At 35.4% G+C, this 19,490-nt stretch overlaps 3 pseudogenes across 1 annotated transcript; 1 reads left to right on the top strand and 2 right to left on the bottom strand.

Moving 5' to 3' along the window:
• The first annotated feature begins 4,035 nt into the window (after positions 1 to 4,035).
• Positions 4,036 to 7,198, top strand: LOC143535791 (putative late blight resistance protein homolog R1B-16; annotated as a pseudogene).
• Positions 7,199 to 7,205: 7 nt separating this feature from the next.
• LOC143535788 (pentatricopeptide repeat-containing protein At2g03880, mitochondrial-like) lies at positions 7,206 to 10,568 on the bottom strand (annotated as a pseudogene). The gene is made up of 2 exons (XR_013135771.1): positions 8,297 to 10,568; positions 7,206 to 7,898 (listed from the first exon to the last, which is right to left on the bottom strand). The product of XR_013135771.1 is annotated as a pentatricopeptide repeat-containing protein At2g03880, mitochondrial-like (transcript).
• Positions 10,569 to 12,340: 1,772 nt separating this feature from the next.
• LOC143535778 (pentatricopeptide repeat-containing protein At2g03880, mitochondrial pseudogene) lies at positions 12,341 to 13,661 on the bottom strand (annotated as a pseudogene).
• Positions 13,662 to 19,490: the final 5,829 nt, after the last annotated feature.

Below are 19,490 nucleotides of genomic sequence, written 5' to 3'. Positions count from 1 at the left end.
TCCCATCACTTTGACCACGTGCCATAGAAGTCCAGTAGTGAAATAAGTGGAAGAACAAGTCTAAGAGCAGTTGTTGATAATTAAACATCAATCTTCACACGAAATCGTCCATTACTAGCTATGTTCAATAAGGATCCTAGATCCATACTCCAGCTAGAAAATACTCCATGAGGATAATTAATGCAAGCACGCCTTAAAATTGTTATACCTGTCTAACACACCACCATACTAAACACAATCATTAGTAAACAAATAATACCGTGGATCGTCGATCCTTCATATCTCAAGGATAATCTGTCCATAAGATAGTTAAGGATTAAGGATCCTCAGCATAAAATTCATGCCCTAACATTTTTATATTTAAATTGCGCTCCATTTCTCTAGAGTCTAGCCATCAAATCTTACTACTCTAATAAAAGGCTACTATATTTTGCCACTTGTCATCCTCTCATCACTCCTCACTTTTTTAACATATATTTACTAATTTAACCCATATTCACTAAAATGGTATTAATTCAGATCAACCCGCCCAACTAATATTATTCGGATCCGTATATTTTTCAATCAATTTGTTTCCCCTTCCAAATAAAAAAACCCTACGCTGCAGACCCTCAATCAGGCATCGTGACCTCTTCGTTGACAATCCGCCATTACTTCGTTGCCTTATCCCTTATCTGATTAAACCTACGGGACTGTTCATCTCCACCGTTGCTATCGTTCATCTCCACCGTTGCTTCAGATCGTTCCATTCTCTTACTGTTAGGTAAATTTACACAACCCGACTTTATAACTGTTGGTGCCTACCGTGAATCATGGGGTGGGATAAAAAGAAGAGGAAAAGGACCTTTGAATTTGATTTGGTGGTGTTATCTAAATGTTTGGTTGATGTTGATTGTTATCGAATATGTTTTTAATTAATATATTATCTTCACCTATCTTTTTAATTAATATGTATATAGTGTCCGTTCTGATGCTTTTTGTCATCATGATATCATGTTTGTTAATAATAAAGTTATTTAAATTATAACTATAATCAGGACTTAGGATGTTGGTGAGTGGACTATCCATCTGTGGATTCACAGCAACCGCAATTCACTATCTGATGTTGATCAGCTTTGTGAGTATCCATTCCCAATATTCATTTTGTTGGATAACCTAACCACAACATTTTCTTATTTTTTAAGAGCTAGATTTACTTTTTTTCCCCTATGGTTTAACTACTTTAGTACCCAGCCATATCAATAACCACTTGAATAACTCTGTTAGATTTTTCAGTTAAGCAGAAGGGCATTTTTGTTATTTTTATTATTTAAAGGAATGTTTGGGTTAAATATACTTAACTTTTATTATTATGATACTCAAGTGTTAAACCTCAGATTTATGATTTCTGTTATCAAACGTGAAATTGCTTTGAACTTCTCGATTGGGTCAACTGTCAACTCATGTTTGGATCAAAAAATTCGCATTTGACGATAATTTTTTTATGAAACTATATTCATCATTCACTCACAGACCAACCCGGCACGAGCCACTCATTTTTACCAGTTTATTAGTTCTTGATGTGTTGAGCCTTCATATTTTTGTTTCAATAATAACTAACTTCTTTTGGTAAATATTTAATTTCCACTTTGCATTATGCATCTACGTAAACATGATGATATTCATTTTATTTTTTATATTGTTTAGGAGATTTAGTAGCGCAAGGTACATCAATATATAGATGTATCATTTTTGCAACTACACAATTTCCATGGAGATAATGATGTGCGAAAATATATATATAAATAAAACACAAGTCGCAATTAAGCTTTAAAAACCAAACAATCTATCCTAGTTCACACAAAAGGCAAGTGTACCGGTCGCGTATAGCACAGATGAAGAAAGTCCGAATATCGAACTCGAAGACACGTGAAAACGTTTATAATTACGAAACTCTAACCAAGACTCACCAAAATATTTAATTAATTTATTTTAGAATTTATTTAACTACTTAACTTAACTAAATGAAAACTTTTGACAAAACTTTGAAAACTTTGGTTTAAATTCAATATATAAAGACGTCTACCTAGGAATGAATCATGTTGACAGAAATAACAAGACAACGGATTGAAAATATTCATGACACCGGTTATAAAAGATGACACAACTAAAACTTGTTTAAGAAAGTCAAATTACCTCTCAGTCTCTCTAACAATCTCTAACTTATCTTAGTTGATTTTAAAGAATAAACCGGAAAAACAATTATTAACGTTTTCAAATGTCGACTCTCCTCTCGGTCTCATCGACACACTATCCTAATGGAGACAAATACTATGTCACCAAGGATAGAGGAACAATTTAACTTAACCCAAATTAAACCAACTAATTGCACATAAACACTCAAACTTGACAAGACAAAAACCCACTCTCGCGCGGTCTTAATTCTAACAAGTAAAAGCAACGAGACAATATTACTTCTTATCACCTCTCGGTCTCAAAGAATGTGTATTTTAACTGATTTTAGATGATTTATATTACCCATTTATCCCTACGGTTGTACACCCCGCAAATAAACCCTAAACACCAAGTCAAGAGTCTAACAAGCAATCAATTAATCAAAACTAATTCAGTTAACTAATGCAAGAGGATTATAAGTAATAAAACATAAAACACAGCCATCACACACAATCTAATTTATGGTTTAGTTAAACTTTACATCAATAATTCAAGTCTTGAACATTAACAATCCATTAAACAAGTCTAAACTACTCAACAATCATCTATCCTAGGCAGAACAAGCAAGTTTAGCTACTCATAGATTTTGGACAGCCATGTATACTTAAGAAAAACATCACAAACATCAACTTAAACATGATTAAATTCATTCAAGATTCAAACACAATCAATCACAAGTCAAACTATCAATCACTTGCAAAACAATCCAAAGCAAAAGACTAATTCAACAAAGTTAGGGTTCTTGAACAATAACCAAAGTTTAAGGATGATTACTTAGGGTTTATGGCTGAGATTTATGATGTATAAGATGCCTAGCAGCTGCACAAGATCCCCCTTGATGTTCTTCTTCCTCTCCAGCCGCCACAACCACCTCAGCCGCCTCCTTCTTCTCTTTTTTTCTTCTTTTTTGGCTGCTGCTACAGTTGTTCCGATAGGACAGGCTGAATAGGCTAGGGTTTTTATTATTTTCGGGTTCTTGGCTTAGATAATGGATGAATTCTCTATTAATTATCTTCATATAATATTAAAAAAGGCTTCTAACTTGTGGGCTTGGGTTGGGCCTTGAGTTATAGCTTCAAAACTTGACCAACAAGTCCTCTAGAATCTTCCAAATTGACTCTTTTTTCACCATCTTTCATAAACCTACAATTAACATTTAAGCTTTGTAAATTATTGCACTTAGCCCCCAATACTTTCATAAAATAACCAAATAAGCATAAAAACCAGAATAAAATCATAAGGAAAGTAAGTGTGTTTTACTACACATCAGATAACTTCAATGCAGATCCCAACAACACTCTGCGCATACATGATCTTCAAATGGTAGATAAGGTACATGAACTTATGGTTTCTAACCAATAAAAAAACTTATTTTTTACAAGCATTTAAAACTTCATACCAATGCATCAAAATATAATGATTTGTTTACTAAGACTTTCAGGTATAGTTATATAACAACAATACTTTGTGTATACATGATCTTCAAATGGTAGATAAGGTACATGAACGATCTATTGATAATGGATCAGTAGAATGATGACGTGTATCCAAAAAGATGTTGTTTTAATAGTATAGGTAGATTTGTGTAATCTAAGTTATGCAATTTCTGTAATTTTAATGTAAATTGTAACTGTATATTTCACTTAATGGTTAAAGTACAAAATTTTCATCAATTACCCAGCCTCAAACTCAAACTTGTACATTATACATTAGTAGACTCGGTTCCTTCCTTCCAGGCAGAGGCAGAGTTGACTCTCTTCCACCCCTCTCTCTACTCCACTCCATCATTCAGAGACATAGAACCCAGATCTGTTATTCTAGATGGCATACGCTGGTATCCAGATTTTCATGGAGAAGTTGAAGCAGCTTATTAACTACGACGACAACCCGTTGATCAACAATATCCCATCAATTATATATGCACGACCTCAACTCCAGCTTCTCTATGACGACCTGGGCTCCATGATTCAACCCCTAATATTCATGGACCTCGAAAGACTAAGTCTTAATGATCTGAAGCAAAGATTCATATGCAGCAGAAGAGGCAGAGTATATCGCGGATCTCTTTCTATCCAGTGTTCACATTAGGAAGAATGGAAATCTCCATGCATCTGTGGAGGACTTCAATCATCGTGATCGTGCTGATGTTAAGAGATCATTCAAGTCTGTCCTCAATCTGTTTCTATCCTGTGTTCACATTAGGAAAATTAATACAAATCTTGATCATGTTAGGAGATATGTAGAGGTGGAACTCCCTAATTCCTTATTAAATCTTCTTGATAATGTTAGGAGAAGATTCAAGTCTCTCGAGGTTGAATTCATGAGCATTATTAAGATGGATTCTTCTCTAAATCAGTCAGATCCTTCTCCAATTTCCATCTCCACGAATTCACACAAGAAATTATTCGATCAAATTGTGGTGGGGCTTGGTCGTGATGTTGAGCTCATAAGAGACAAACTTGTTGCGGATCGTCCAATGAAGGTAGATGTTGTCTCAATTGTTGGTATGGTTGGAATAGGCAAGACCACCCTCACCAACAAGGTATTCAATGATCGTTTTGTTATGCATCATTTTCATGTCCGTGTATGGGTTACTGTGTCTCAAACCTATGATAAGCGAGCTGTGTTGGTTCAAATTTTGGAATCCATTCGTGGTCAACTGCACATTGAAATGCTAGTGACGCTCGACTCCGTGAATTGGTGCACAAAAATCTAATGGGTAGGAGATATTTGATCGTCATTGATGATATCTGGGACATAGACACATGGGATAACCTCAAGTTATTTTTCCCCCATGAAAACAATGGAAGTCGAATTCTGCTCACCAGTCGTGTAATTGAAGTCGCTAAGCATGCAAATTCAGATGGACTCATTCATCACTTGGGATATTTGAGCAAAGAAAAAAGCTGGGAGCTCTTGTGTTAGAAGGTGTATCATGGCAATGAATGCCCTGAGTGGTCACTTAAACCCGGAATGCAAATAGTAGAAAATTGTCAAGGATTACCGCTTGTCGTGGTTGTCATTGCAGGTATTCTGGAAAAAGAAGCATGGAGTAGGAACTTGTGGATGGAAATTGCTGAAAGGACGGGCTCATACATTGTTGGCGAGGAGACTGGATGTTTGGAAACATTAGGTTTAAGTTACAACCATCTTCCTCTTCACTTGAGAGAGTGTTTTCTTTATCTTGGTGGCTTCCGTGAAGACTACAGGTTTAAAGTAAAAAGGTTGACCTGGTTATTGGTGGCTGAGGGGTTTATTAAGAAGATGGGAATAGAAGGTTGGAGGATATTGTAGAGGGTTACCTGATGGATCTAATTGACAGAAATCTTGTGATTGTAGACAGCAGGAATTCTGATGGAGGTGTCAAAAGTTGTAAAGTGCATGATCTTGTTAGGGAGCTATGCCTGAAAAAAGCCAATGAAGAACGATTCATCCTAGAAACGGAAAGGCTGATAATGTCTTCTAATGTAATTACACCACCATGTAAGCCAGCCCGTAAGTTCATCGATACTTACGATTCAGACTTAATGCATTCATCCACCAAAAACCTACGATCAGTTGTGTGGTTCAGTGGTTTCAAATCCTTGAGTAATGACCTTGCAAAGCATATGCATTCATTTCTGCCACTTAGGGTGTTAGATCTACTAGAGTGTGAATTAAGGGATTTTCCTAAAGGCATGGAATTGCTAATTCACTTGAGGTATCTTGCAATTTCGAATCCATCAGCAGGTTTCCATCTTCATTATGCAAGTTATGGAACCTTCAAACCCTCATTTATAATGTATATCATAACCGAATAGTTTTACCGAGTAACATATCCAATTTGGTAAATTTGAGGCATTTGTGGGGCTGGAATTCGCTCTTTGTTTTTGGTTCCATTGAAAAACCAATGAATTTGCATACTATTTCACATGTGGCGTTGAGAGATAAGGCACATACTTTTCAAACTTATTTTCCCTGCATTAAGAAACTTAAATGCATTACTGAAAGTGATAAGCAAAACGACTTCAAAGCTTTCACCTACCTTGAAAGGCTCACTTTATGGAGTTATCCTGTGCATGGAAAGAATCACCTTACATTCCCAGCAACATTAAAAGGACTTACACTAGAAAGGTGTTGTCTAGTGTGGAGTGACATGTCAATCATTCAGTCGTTACCTAATCTCCAAGTTCTAAAACTAAGACTCCGTGCCTTTGAGGGAAGATGCTGGAACACAGCTGGTCAGCAATTTCCACAGCTAAAGTTTTTGAGACTTAGAGAGTTAGATATCAAACTGTGGGAAGTAGATAGTAAAAGCTTCCCGTGTCTCGAACAATTAGAAATTTTGTGGTGTCTAAACCTTGAAGAGATCCCCCTTGAAATTGGGGACATACCAACGCTTAGGCTTATTCAAATCTACAATTGCAGCGACTCAGTTAATGAATCTGTTCAAAGAATTCAAGAAGAGCAACAGGATATGGGAAACTACTACCTAAAGATTGACGTTGCATAGAAAGATTCAAAAATTATTGAGTTTGGCTGCCTTGGCTTGTGCAGCTAGTTGGCTGCAGCTGCTAACTTTGCTTTGCGAGTATTAAAACATTCTAGGGTAATATATAATGCTGCTTTTTTAACTTGTATGAAATTAGCTCAAGATTTATTGAACATTTTGATTTACTAAAACCCAAATTATATTGTGAATTGCTTGAAAAAAGTAATTACTGACCAAGATAAATGTTGAATTATAATTTCCTGATGTAATTTAGCCATGAATTAACTGCTATAATACTTTTAATAAATGGTGAGTTCATAATTTGGTTCTTTGCATCATATTTGTGACCAATGATTTAGTCAAAGCGGGTAACGTTTTTAAAGAAAGAAGTGAGATGATCAGCTTTCTCAGTCTGCTTTCTACTTTTATGATATTTGATTTGTTGTGGTTGACTTGTCAGAGAACAAACATAAACCGAATTGATTCATTCATAAGTAGGTAATTAAGCCTGTTGAAAATGTGCAATTGTTCATGTGAATCATGAAAACTCATGTCGTTTTCGACCCGCCAGCCAACGAACATGGCCCATTTAACACTGCTTGTTATCATGTTGAATTCTTATTATTTTATTGATTTATATATATAGGCCATTGCATAAAATTAGCTTTCCATCAGATGACCAACCCAAGCTTCTGAATCAGGTACATATTTTGCCAAAAAAATCATTGGTGCAAAATTTGCAGCTGACATGTTTACCGGATGAAGTAGGACTGTAGGACTGAACATACAGAAAGCACACATGTTTTCTACAGTAGATCTTTCCCGCCTCTATTTTTATGCTCATTACTTTCGGTTGAAGGGTGTGCCTGCAATTGTATTCTCTCAAATGGCAAACACTCATATACTTATTCATCATCATAATGAGGTAAGCCTCTTTAACTTTACTATGGTCAAACAAAGTGCTAAGTAAAAGCAAAAACTAAGGACTACAAAACGTTAGTTATTGGAGTTGTGTTTTTGTTGCATTTTCTGAAAGGGATTGAGGTGTATGAATCTATACTTAAAGATTTTGCATCTTTTGTTGCTGAGAATAAGAATGATGAAGCTACCAAAGATGAGTTATGAAGAGATGATCATGACGCATATCCGAGATTCATAATTGTTAATTATGCATAATTCAGGCATAGAGCATCGGGTTGGATCATAACATGACCTGAAAATGATTGATCATCATCATCGTATTCAGTATATCCCACCAATAGCAAAACTATGGTAGGGTCTGAAGAGGGTAAGATGTAGACAGCCATACCTCTACCCCATGGGGATCGAGAGGCTGCTTCCGGTGAGACCCCCGGCTCGATAGTAGTTTTGCATCAAGCTTTGGACATAAGGCACATAGCACTCAATCATCGGGACGCCGGCTGATTGGTGCATGTACCCTTGTCTTTCGGCTATCAACGCCACCACATGATGTCTGATTAACCTTCCATCACTTTTAACGTTATTTTCACGAGATTAGTAAAATAACGTCAAAATTAGTGCAATTTTACTTTTGCCCACCCGAGGGTTCACACATATATACATTATATGCGCGCACCGCAAGCAGGGCACATGAAAATGATTGATGCAATGATCAATTAAAAACTGTAACATTTATCATTTTTCAAGCAGATTTGCAATAAAACCGTGGAGGATCTTTTGCTGCTGAGATTAAGAAGAACGAAGCTACCAAAGATGAGCTATAAAAGACGATCATGATGTGTATCTGAGATTCATATCTGTTAGAAATGCATAATTGAGGCATAGAGCACACGGTTGGATGTTAACATGGCCTGAAAACAATTGATGCAATGATTAATCGATAACTTCAAGACACTGCAACTTTAAGAAATTTCCCGCTTTTTATTGGTAGATTTGCAGTAAAACTATGGAGCATCTTTCCAAGAATATGTAATAAGATCATGCTTTTATGGAATGCCAATCATTCAAAGTTTTTGGTCCAAACATCTGGATCTTGGATTTCATTCTTTTGGCCCTTGCAGACCTTCACAGATGACGTTTTTTGTTTCCATGTTATATGTTATGGAAAATTACATGATATCATATGAAACAATGAAAACCTAGTATGCATCAAGTATTAAGTTGATCACTATTTAATTTTAATATTAAGCATAATTAGAAGGGAAACAACATAAAATAATATCACCTAATAATTACATAATATACAGAATATGATAATATTATCTAACAGAAATAAGCCAAGACCCAAGGACTTACAATGACCGTCATCCAGGCTAGCCAAGGAGTCTGGAGAACATGATTAAAGCTTACAAAGTGAAACATGGTCATGGTGTAAAAGAAGAGCAAATAACCAAATTAATACAAATGAAACCGAACATGTTCATCGTTATAATGTTATATTAATATATCTTCAACGTAACTGTAAACCTCAAGAAGCCATTTAGACTTACTATCCTAAAATACATCCGACATGTTTTTGTAATCCCCAAGAAGCCAAAAGGTTAATGAATATAACAGACTTACTTGTTTGAGTGTTTTTAGATTCACGTTTTTTATTTGCTCATCATACATAGGTGACTGCTTCAATGTAGGAAAATCAATAATGTACATGACTGGATGATGAGACCATGATAACGTTTTGAACAGCAAAACGAAGAATTGATTATAGAAAAACTGTTTGGCATAGTGCCAATTAAGTCTCAGCTTCCGCTACCAATAATCTCCACATGAGCAAACTTCTCCTTGAAAGTGATGATAACAAATCGGATCTCTAATAACAATATTCCGACCCTCCATTTCTGCCAAAAGTTTAGCAAACAAATGACAATCTCCACATATTCTAAGATTCTTCCCGATTCTTATAGTTTTCCCATTAGTTAAAGCCATTAAACCATACACAATTACCAGCTTTTCACTATGATACAGCAATGGATCTTCCATTTGCTCCCCTTTAACATCGTGCAACACGAAACTCGTATCCGGAACATAACCCACTTCCCTTAACCTCTGAGCATATTGAACCAGCTTCCGTGTGATCTCATCTATTTTCGGATGTGAATTATCTCTCAACGCAAACGCATGAATCTCTTTATCCACTTCAATCCAACTACACCCCGGTTCCTTCCTCACATTATTACCCTTCATCATCTTCCTCACACGTTCAGCATCTTCCCACCTGTTACTATTCACGTAAATATTTGATAACAGGATATAAGTTCCTGCATCATCTGGGTCAAGATCTAGCACCCGTTTAGCAGCGTATGCAGCTAGATCCATCTTGCGGTGAATCCTACATGCGCCAAGAAAAGTCCTCCATGTAACCGTGTCCGATTCAGGCTCCATGTTGTGTATTAACTCAACTGCCTCGTTAAGCTTCCCGGCTCGTCCAAGTAAGTCAGCCATGCAACCATAGTGTTCTCTACCCGGTTTAATGCCATAAACTTTTTCCATTGATTGAAAGTATGATTTCCCATGATCAACAAATCCCGCGTGACTACAAGCAAACAGCACCCCGAGTATTTTTATGTAGTTAGGTTTGGTCCCCGAGGTTTTCATTACCTCAAACATCTGTATAGCTTCGTGACTGAAACCGTTTTGGGCTAGACCAATTATCATGGTGCTATACGAGATCACATCTTTGTTAGCCATCCTAGTGAACTCAACCCGTGCATCTTCCATGCTACCACATTTGCAGTACATGTCAAGAAGCGCATTGCTAAGTATCAAATCACGATTGTACTTCAACACGTGCACGTGTACTTGTCTTCCTAGCTCTAGCAGGGCTAGACTCGTGCAAGCTCTCAAAACACTAGTTAATGTCGCCTGATCCACCAAACCCACACTGTTTCATGCGTTTGAAAAGGTTTAAAGTAACATATCAGATATGGTAAATTTGAGGCATTTGAAGAGCTCGAAATGGCGCTTTGACATTGGTTCCATTGAAAAACCAATGAATTTGCAAACTATTTCATATGTGAGGTTGGAAGATGAGGCATGGAGTTTTCTAAAGTATTTTCCATGCATTAAGAAACTTTCATGCATTACTAAAAGCAATAAGCAAAATGACTTCAAATCTTTCACTTACCTTGAAAGCCTCAGTTTGTGGAGTTTTCCTGTGCATGGAAAGAATCATATTACACTCCCAGCAACATTGAAATCACTTACACTAAGTCATTGTGGTCTACCTTGGAGTGATATGTCATCATTCAGTCGTTACCTAATCTCCAGGTTCTGAAACTTACACATGATGCCTTTGAAGGAAGCAGCTGGAACACAGATGGTCAGGAATTCCAACAGTTAAAATTCTTGAGACTTGAATGGTTAAATATCAAACAGTGGGAGGTCTGTAGTCCAAGATTCCCTTGTCTCAAACAATTAGAAATCCTCAGTTGCATTGAACTTGAAGAGACCCCCCTCAAAATTGGTGACGTACCAAGACTTGAGCTTATTAAAATCTGGAAATGTAAGCGCTCTGTCGATGCGTCTGTTAGAAGAATTCAACAAGAGCAACAACATATGATGGGAAACTATGACCTAAATATTGAGGTCACCCCGTCATAATGAGGTCAGCTTCTTATTATGTACTATGGTCATGCAAAGTACTAGGAATACGAAATGTTAGTTGAAGGAGTGATGTTTTTGTTGCAGTTTCTGCAAGGAATGGTACTGAAAGGGATTAGGGTGCAAAAGATTTTGCATCTTTGCAAATTCTTTTGCTGCTGGATTAAGAAGAATGAAGCTACCAAAGATGAGCTACAAGAGACGATGACATGTATCTGAGATTGATATTTGTTAGAAATGAATAATTCAGGCATAAAGCACTCGTTGGATGTTAACTTCGATAACATCTGGATAGACACTGTAACTTTAAGAACTTTCATGCTTTTATTGGTAGATTTGCAGTAAAACTATGGTCATTCAAATATTTTGGTTCAAATTTTACATAATATATAAAATATATGATAATATTATCCAACAAAAATAAGCCAAGACCCAAAGACTAGTAATGGCCATTATCCAGGCTTGCTAAAGAGTCTGAACTCTGAAGCATATGATCAAAGCTTTCAAAAAAAGTGAAACATGGTGTATAAGAAGAGCAAAAAGAAATAACTAAATTAATATAAGTAAAACCAAACATCTTCATCATTCTATTAAACCTCGAGAAGCCATGTAGGCTTGCTATCCTAAAAATTCATCAGAAATGCTTTTGTAAGCCCCAAGAAGCCAAAAAGTTACACAAAGATTACAGACTTAATGGTGCCTGTTGAGTAGGCCATTCTTTTGACCAAACAAGCAAACTCTTGTATTCTTGTATGTGTATTTTTAGATTCACACCTGGTACATATATGACTGCTTTAAGGTTGGAAAACAATCAATAATATACATGATTGTCAAAAAGAGGATGATGATAACCTTTCGAACAGCAAAACAAAGAATTGACTAAAGAAAAACTGTTTGGCATGATGCTTATTAAGTCACAGTTTCTGCTACCAATAATCTCCACACGAGCAAACTCCTCCTTGAAAATGATGATAACGAATCGGATCTCTAAGGGGGTGGCGGCGCAGCTTGTTGCCCGCTTACCTGCCTCGTTATTGTAATTTGATCCTTTTATTTGAAATGACAAGCTACTAATTATTTAAAAAAAATAACAATATTCCGACCTTCCATTTGTGCCAAAAGTTTAGCAAACAAATGACAATCTCCACATATTCTAAGATTCTTCCTGATTCTTATAGTTTTCCCCTTTGTTAAAGCCATTAAACCATACACAATTGCAAGCTTTTCACTATGATACAACAACGGATCTTCCATTTGCTCCCCTTCAACATCATGCAACACGAAACTTGTATCTGGAACATAACCCACTTCCCTTAACCTCTGAGCATATTGAACCAGCTTCCGTGTGATCTCATTTATATTCAGATGCGAATCACCCCTCAACACAAATTAATGCATGAATTTGTTTATCAACTTCAATCCAACTACACCCCGGTTCTGTCCTCACATTATTACCCTTCATCATCTTCCTAACGCGTTCAGCATCTTCCCACCTGTTACTGTTCACATAAATATTTGATAACAGGATATAAGTTCCTGCATCATCTGGGTCAAGATCTAGCACTCGTTTGGCAGCATATGCAGCTAGATCCATGTGACGGTGAATCCTACACGAGCCAAGCAAAGTCCTCCATGTCACCGCGTCCGGTTCAGGCTCCATTTTGTGTATTAGCTCAACCGCCTCGTTAAGCCTCCTGGCCCGTCCTAGTAGGTCAACCATGCAACCATAGTGCTCTCTACCCGGTTTAATGCCATAAACTTTTTCCATTGATTGAAAATATGATCTCTCTTTATCTACAAATCCCGCGTGACTACAAGCAAACAATACCCCAAGCACTGTTATGTAGTTAGGTTTGGTCCCTGAGGGTTTCATTACCTCAAACATCTGTGTAGCTTCGTGACTGAAACCGTTTTGGGCTAGACCAATTATATATCATGGTGCTATACGAGATCACGTCTTTGTTCACCGTTAATCAGTTACAAAACTTCAACTTAATCTCTATGCAGGTATGAACATATGCTCTGGGAGGATAAAAAACATGTCTTCCAAACTCTAGATTTTAGCATCTAGCGATGTATTAGATAAGAATTAGTTGTCTTGATGTGAGAGACTTAACGAACTCCTACACAATATTTATTTTTAATTGAAAGTATAAAAAGGAGTGATTGTGTAAAAATTAGGGGTGAGAAAAAACGGTTCGGAACCGTTAGAACCGCGGAACCGGAATCGAACCGGTGCCTCAGAACCGCTAACCTTGTTACATTACGGTTTTAGGTTCTCAGAATTTGTATTAAACGGTTCGCGGTTCGGTTACGGGTAAAACCAGTGATTCTAGGCGTGAAACCAAAGAACATGAATATTAAAAACGTTTTAATTAAATTTACCAATACCCATTTTTTATAGAGTGACTTATTAACCCGCATCCATTCAATCATTATTTAATTCAAATCTTCTTTCATTGTGTTCAAGACCTAGCAACCATGATCAATTTTGATTTAAGCTATCAACGTAATTTAATATAAATTGATATGATCTTCCTTTAATCTATCGTTGCTAATGATTTATTTAACTTCAACAATTAGGTTTTAATAAAAAAACATAACGGATGTTCATGTTGTAATCTAAATTAATTTTACCGTGAAAGAAGACATACAATTATGTAAACTTTTTTTGTAATTTGCAAAGTTTGCATAACATATTTGATAAATATACAACGGAACCGGTTCTGGCCAGAACCGATTAGCGAGAACTGACTTTACCGGTTCTGGAACCAAACCGGTTTACTATAATAGGTTCCGGTTCTAAGTTTTAGTCATTTTCGGTTCCGGTTCGATTCTCGCGGTTCTGAACCGTTACACAGACCTAGTGAAAATGTAAGATTTTTAAGAATGTTTGCATAGGTGGAGAGAAAATAGATGCTTTTGAAGGATTAATAGAAAAATAATGTAACACGTTTACAAGTGTATTTAGATTTTGAGTTAGACAAAGTCCAATCTAAAATAATATATATACACGAAACCTTTAAAAGCTCTCGGGTTGCTTTCTACATTCTCTCAAGCCACTAGATTGCATTATTTGTAAATGGAGGCTTTTTATGCATTTGACCCGAATTCACATATATAAGTCTCACCAAACCCAGATAGTCTTTAAATAGGTTATAAAATCTCATTAAATTAAAAATTAATCTCACAAAATATTTGATATAAAACTCCTATAAAATAGGGATATACTAAAAATTAATATATGATTTAATAAAAGATATTATTTATAATTAAGAAATAATTTTATAGTAAAAAAATAAGCGTCTCATAGGTCTCACCAAACATATAGCTTTAAAACCAAATTATAACATGCTCCCTTCTTTCCATTAAAAGTGTCATGGTTTGAAACACAAAATTTAAGATAAATTGAATGATTACCTTTTTTGCTTACCCAATGACAATAGTGCTCTTAGAAATTGGATCCATCAATATTGTTTATTAATGTTAGTTGTGTTCGTTAAAGGTGAACTTAAAAATTGACTAATAAATTTTGAAAGTGGAAATTTATAATGAGACATATAAAAAAGGAAATACGGGGACTTTTATCAAAAGTGTAAACAACGAATTAATTTTTTTTATCATAAAATCCTAAATATATTATTAATTTCTTTACAATAATATTAAAATTCAATATATATATATATATATATATATACATGGGCGGCTCTTGGGTTGTGCAAATTGGACGACCGGTCGGGGCACGTTTTCTTCGGGGGCACACTTTTTTTTTAAATTCCCAGGTTATATATGAAGAATACCCGAGTGTTTATAAGCCAACTATTTTTATATTACTCGAACACCTTTTGGACCCCCTTTTTTTATTACTCAAAGACTTATAAGCCCGCTAAAATTTGAAAAAGGTCAGGTACTTTTAATTATTCAATATAAGTTGAATAAATAAAAGAAAAAATAGGCGGGATAATAGCAAAGTCGACTTCGAACGCCAGCAATCATGGTAGCATCCACAAAAATGAGTTTTTCATAATTATAGTTATTGAAATCTTATTTTGGACACAAAATGCCTTAAGAAATACTTAGCGGGTTGGCAATGATTGCTATCGAGAACAGAACATTAGAGAGCATAATCTGCGAAGAGTTGATCCACAAATTTATTATAAAAAATGTTAGGAGAGTTTCACAAATCCTCAGTTAGCTCTTAGCCTACTAAGTATGTCATAAACTCATTATGAATATCATGATTTTCTAATTGTTATGTTTATCGCTATAACTTTAAGTATAAAAATGTGTTTACATTATTTAGTACATTAAGATTTAAGGGCATATCTTTTTCGACTCGGCCGGAGCACATGAATTCTCAGAGCCGGCCCTGTATATATATATATATATATATATATATATATATATATATATATATATATAGAAAAGGGTTCAAATAAAAAACAATTGTTTTGTGAGAAGTGTGGGAATGCTTTAAAATAAAGTACACCGCTTAAATATGACACTATACCATGTAAATAGGAAACTATACAACTTTTAGAAACTACCAATCTTAACCACTAGATCCTAGATCCAAGGGTCCACATATATTCTTATGCTTCTCACAAAACTATTGTTTTTTACGTTAACCCTACCATATATATATATATATATATATATATATATATATATAATGAAAACATGTCTTAGAGAAATATATATGAACGAAAATGAATATTAAAAGGTCAATTTTTAGTTAAACAACTTTGTTTAATCATTATTATTATTATTATTAAAATGAATTTATTGATTAAAAAGAATTAAAAGAATAATTTTCCAAAAATAAGGGGGTGTGGGAGGGTCGAACCCGCGACTTGAGTTTAATACACATACAACACAACCATCTGAGCTATGTTGTCAAGTTGTTTATAACCCCAATCTTAAAACAATTTAACCAGAATGTAAAAAACACATCAAGAACCCTAGATTCACAATCGCGATTAGGGTCCATGTGCGATCGATTAAGATTAGGGTTTTTATTCCCCATTAAAAACCGATTACAATGATATATTTTAATTTCCTTGAAACTTTCGATTCGTTGATGAACGAGACTCACAAGCTAGCGGCCTAACTTTGAATCAAAAGACTGACGGGTTGTTTAGGAAAATGAAATTGATTAGGGGGTTTAGTAGGCGTTAATTTAGTGATGTTTTGGACGCGTTGAATTGAAAAATAACAATCGTTTATATAGATAATAGCAATTAGGGTTTGATTAAGTTATTTTTGGGTGATTAGATCATTTTGGCTGTAAATTCCTAATTGAGATCGTCGGTGAGCCGCGCCTAATATAAATAAATGATTTCAAAATCATTATATTGATTACAAATGGATTAGGACATTCAATTGATTTATTTCTTGATTCGGGTACAAGAAAACGTGGAGGTGGGTCGGGTTTGGTAATGGATATCCATTAAACAATATGGGTCAAGACAATATTTACATATAGAACCTTAAAGTTTGAGGATGGACACATAAAGGTTTAAGCTTTATATTTTGGATTAAAAGTGTCAAATTTAAATTGATGAAACGATAATTAAATAATAAAGTAATTATAATTCGATAAATACGGGGATTTTATTAGTTATCGAGCCCGGACCCGTAAATGGATCGGGTAACGGTTACAAAATGAAAGTGAAAAACCCGAAATGTTACATAGCATGTGTCTAGGCCTACAGATCACCCAAAGCATTAGAGACTGTACAAATGCAAAGCAACTTTAGGATGCCTTGGTTAAGAAGTTTGAGGAAAATTTGGATATGAGGGAAAGACGAAGAGAGATGCTGAATAGGGAATTCAACATGTTTAATCATATTTAGGGATAGATTGTTTCAACACTCATTGATATGTTTGAAGCATTGAATACAAGAATGAGAAGTGTTGGTATTATTCGGGATGTGTATGAAGTTAACAAGAATTTTTTGAACTCTTTGTCGTATGCTTGAAACGAAAATGTAACTGCAATCAAAGATAACCAAGCATATGAGCGCAACAACCCTAATAGACCTAGTCTCAACCCTCATATCATTTGAGGTGGATGACAAGCTAAGAATGAACAATTGAAAGGAAACTATTGAAAGGGAACCTGTTACCACCATCCTTCACTTAAGGGGATCTAGCAGAAATTAAAGAAAAAGATATTAAGAGGTTGGACATCAAGTACCAAATGACTATGGTTGTAAACCGGGCCACAAACTACATCAAGAAATATGGAAAGAATAGTTTTGGTGCAACCGAAGAAATATGGAAAGAACAATAATATTGGGCTTCACAAAGACAAGCTACGGTGTTACAACTGTAATGATATAGGGCATTTCGCAAGGGAGTGCACAAACCTAACAAAGCCGGTTAGCAATGTCAAGATTATGGATGTGACTGATGGTGAGGGAGGTAAAGGTTTTGGTGCTGGGGTCGAAGGTTTGTGAAGAACATGTCATCTATAGGTCAAGGGGTTCCTAGGATTGATCAAGGGAGCTCAAAAGCTTATTGAAGGGCATTGCTGACTCAATTGGGTGAATCTGTTAAACCCGACTGGATGGCTCAGTTGAGTGTGCTAATGCTACCGATCAACTTTGCCAGGATGGCGTATGCTCTAAATTGTGTATTGATAAAGTAGTAAACTATAGAGCCCATAATGCTAGGATGTCTGAAGAACTTATTAATCTTAGATATCTAAATCAGGAATATAAGAAAGCTAAAAAGATATTTACCACTAGAATTAACACTCAACATGATGACATGGCAAACTTACATCGAAAGTTATTCGAAGAAAACTTACAATGTGAATCTTATAAAAAATGAGTAACTAGTTTAAATGCTAAAGTTGAAGAACTCGAGTTAGATCTTGCTGAGAGAAAGATAACTGTAGATAAGTTAGAAATGGCCTCTAATAAGTTAAATGTTAGTATCGGTTCACAAATGGGAGTAAAACAAAAGAGGGGTTTGGGATATGAATATGAAGTTGTTCCCCCACCATTTAATAATAACTATACATCCTTACCCTACTTTAGTTTTAACACCCCTACTAAAAATGAAATGGTCTATGGAGTTGGTCATGTACCAAATCCTAAGATATTTTTCCCTAAGGTATCTCTATCTGTTGATCCAGTTTGTGAACCAGTGAGTACTAATGAAAATTCATCTTCTTCACCAAGTGGTTTAGGAGATGTAGATTCATTGGACGATGTCATGAGTTGTGATAAGAATAACATTTTAAATTCACTTTTTGAGTGTGTTGTGGATTCAAAACAGTTAAATGTCAACTCTGTCTGTAATGATAATAACTATGTTTCAATGCAAAATACATTAAACTCATTTTTGAATATTAATGTTAATTGTGACAATGTTGATGTTGGCATTGGTCATGATGTTTTGGATGAAAATATTGATGTTTTAATGATTTGGGTCAGAAATATGACAGAAGACAAAATCATGATCCATTTTCCAAATATCACTTATTCCGCACCATCAAAATTCTTATAGTTCCAATGAGTATTATGGTGTTTAGAGTAGGAAATGTCGCTTTGTGTGTGGTAACCCCTCACATTGCAAGACATTACAAGAACTTGTTTAAGCAACAAATAGATATGCAAAAGCAGTTTAATCATTCCCGATCAACAGCTTATAGCAACTCGGGCTCAAGGACTGATCAAACTGAAAACGAAACCAGTGAAATGGATGTGAGATCCAAAGTCAACAAAAACAAGAAAATAAGAAAGCCTTATTGGAGAACAAAATGGAGAAAAATAAAATGAATACAAAGATTGAAAAATCTGAGGATGTTGTTTTGAAAATAAAGAAAACAAAGTCCAAAACTGTTAATCAAAATGAACAAGTTTTTTGCTTGGATTCCTAAGGACGACTCTTCATCACTCACCTAGAAGAAAAACGTTTTATGGAAATAAAATAAAATTTGGTGATTTTATTGTTAACCTTCCAAAGACAACTTTGTATCGGGAACCCATGTCTAACTAATTGTTGATGGCATCTAGGGTCAGTCAAGGAGGCCTGTCAATAGTTTTTGGTACTTAGACAATGGCTATACCCGACATATAACGAGATACGAATCCTTACTTTTTGATGTGCAACCATTCGAAGTTGGATCTGTATCTTTCGTAGGTGGGAGGGAAAATAACTTAGAGAGGAAAGGTCTCAACCGACACTTTAACTTTTGAGGATGCCAATCTCA

The sequence above is a fragment of the Bidens hawaiensis genome, unplaced genomic scaffold, assembly GCF_021521415.1.
Source record: "Bidens hawaiensis isolate Kalapana, Puna unplaced genomic scaffold, B.hawaiensis_p1.1 tig00010601_1, whole genome shotgun sequence".
Classification (NCBI taxonomy): domain Eukaryota; kingdom Viridiplantae; phylum Streptophyta; class Magnoliopsida; order Asterales; family Asteraceae; genus Bidens; species Bidens hawaiensis.
Note: the sequence above shows the minus strand (reverse complement) of the source record. Positions and strands in the feature narration are given on the sequence as shown.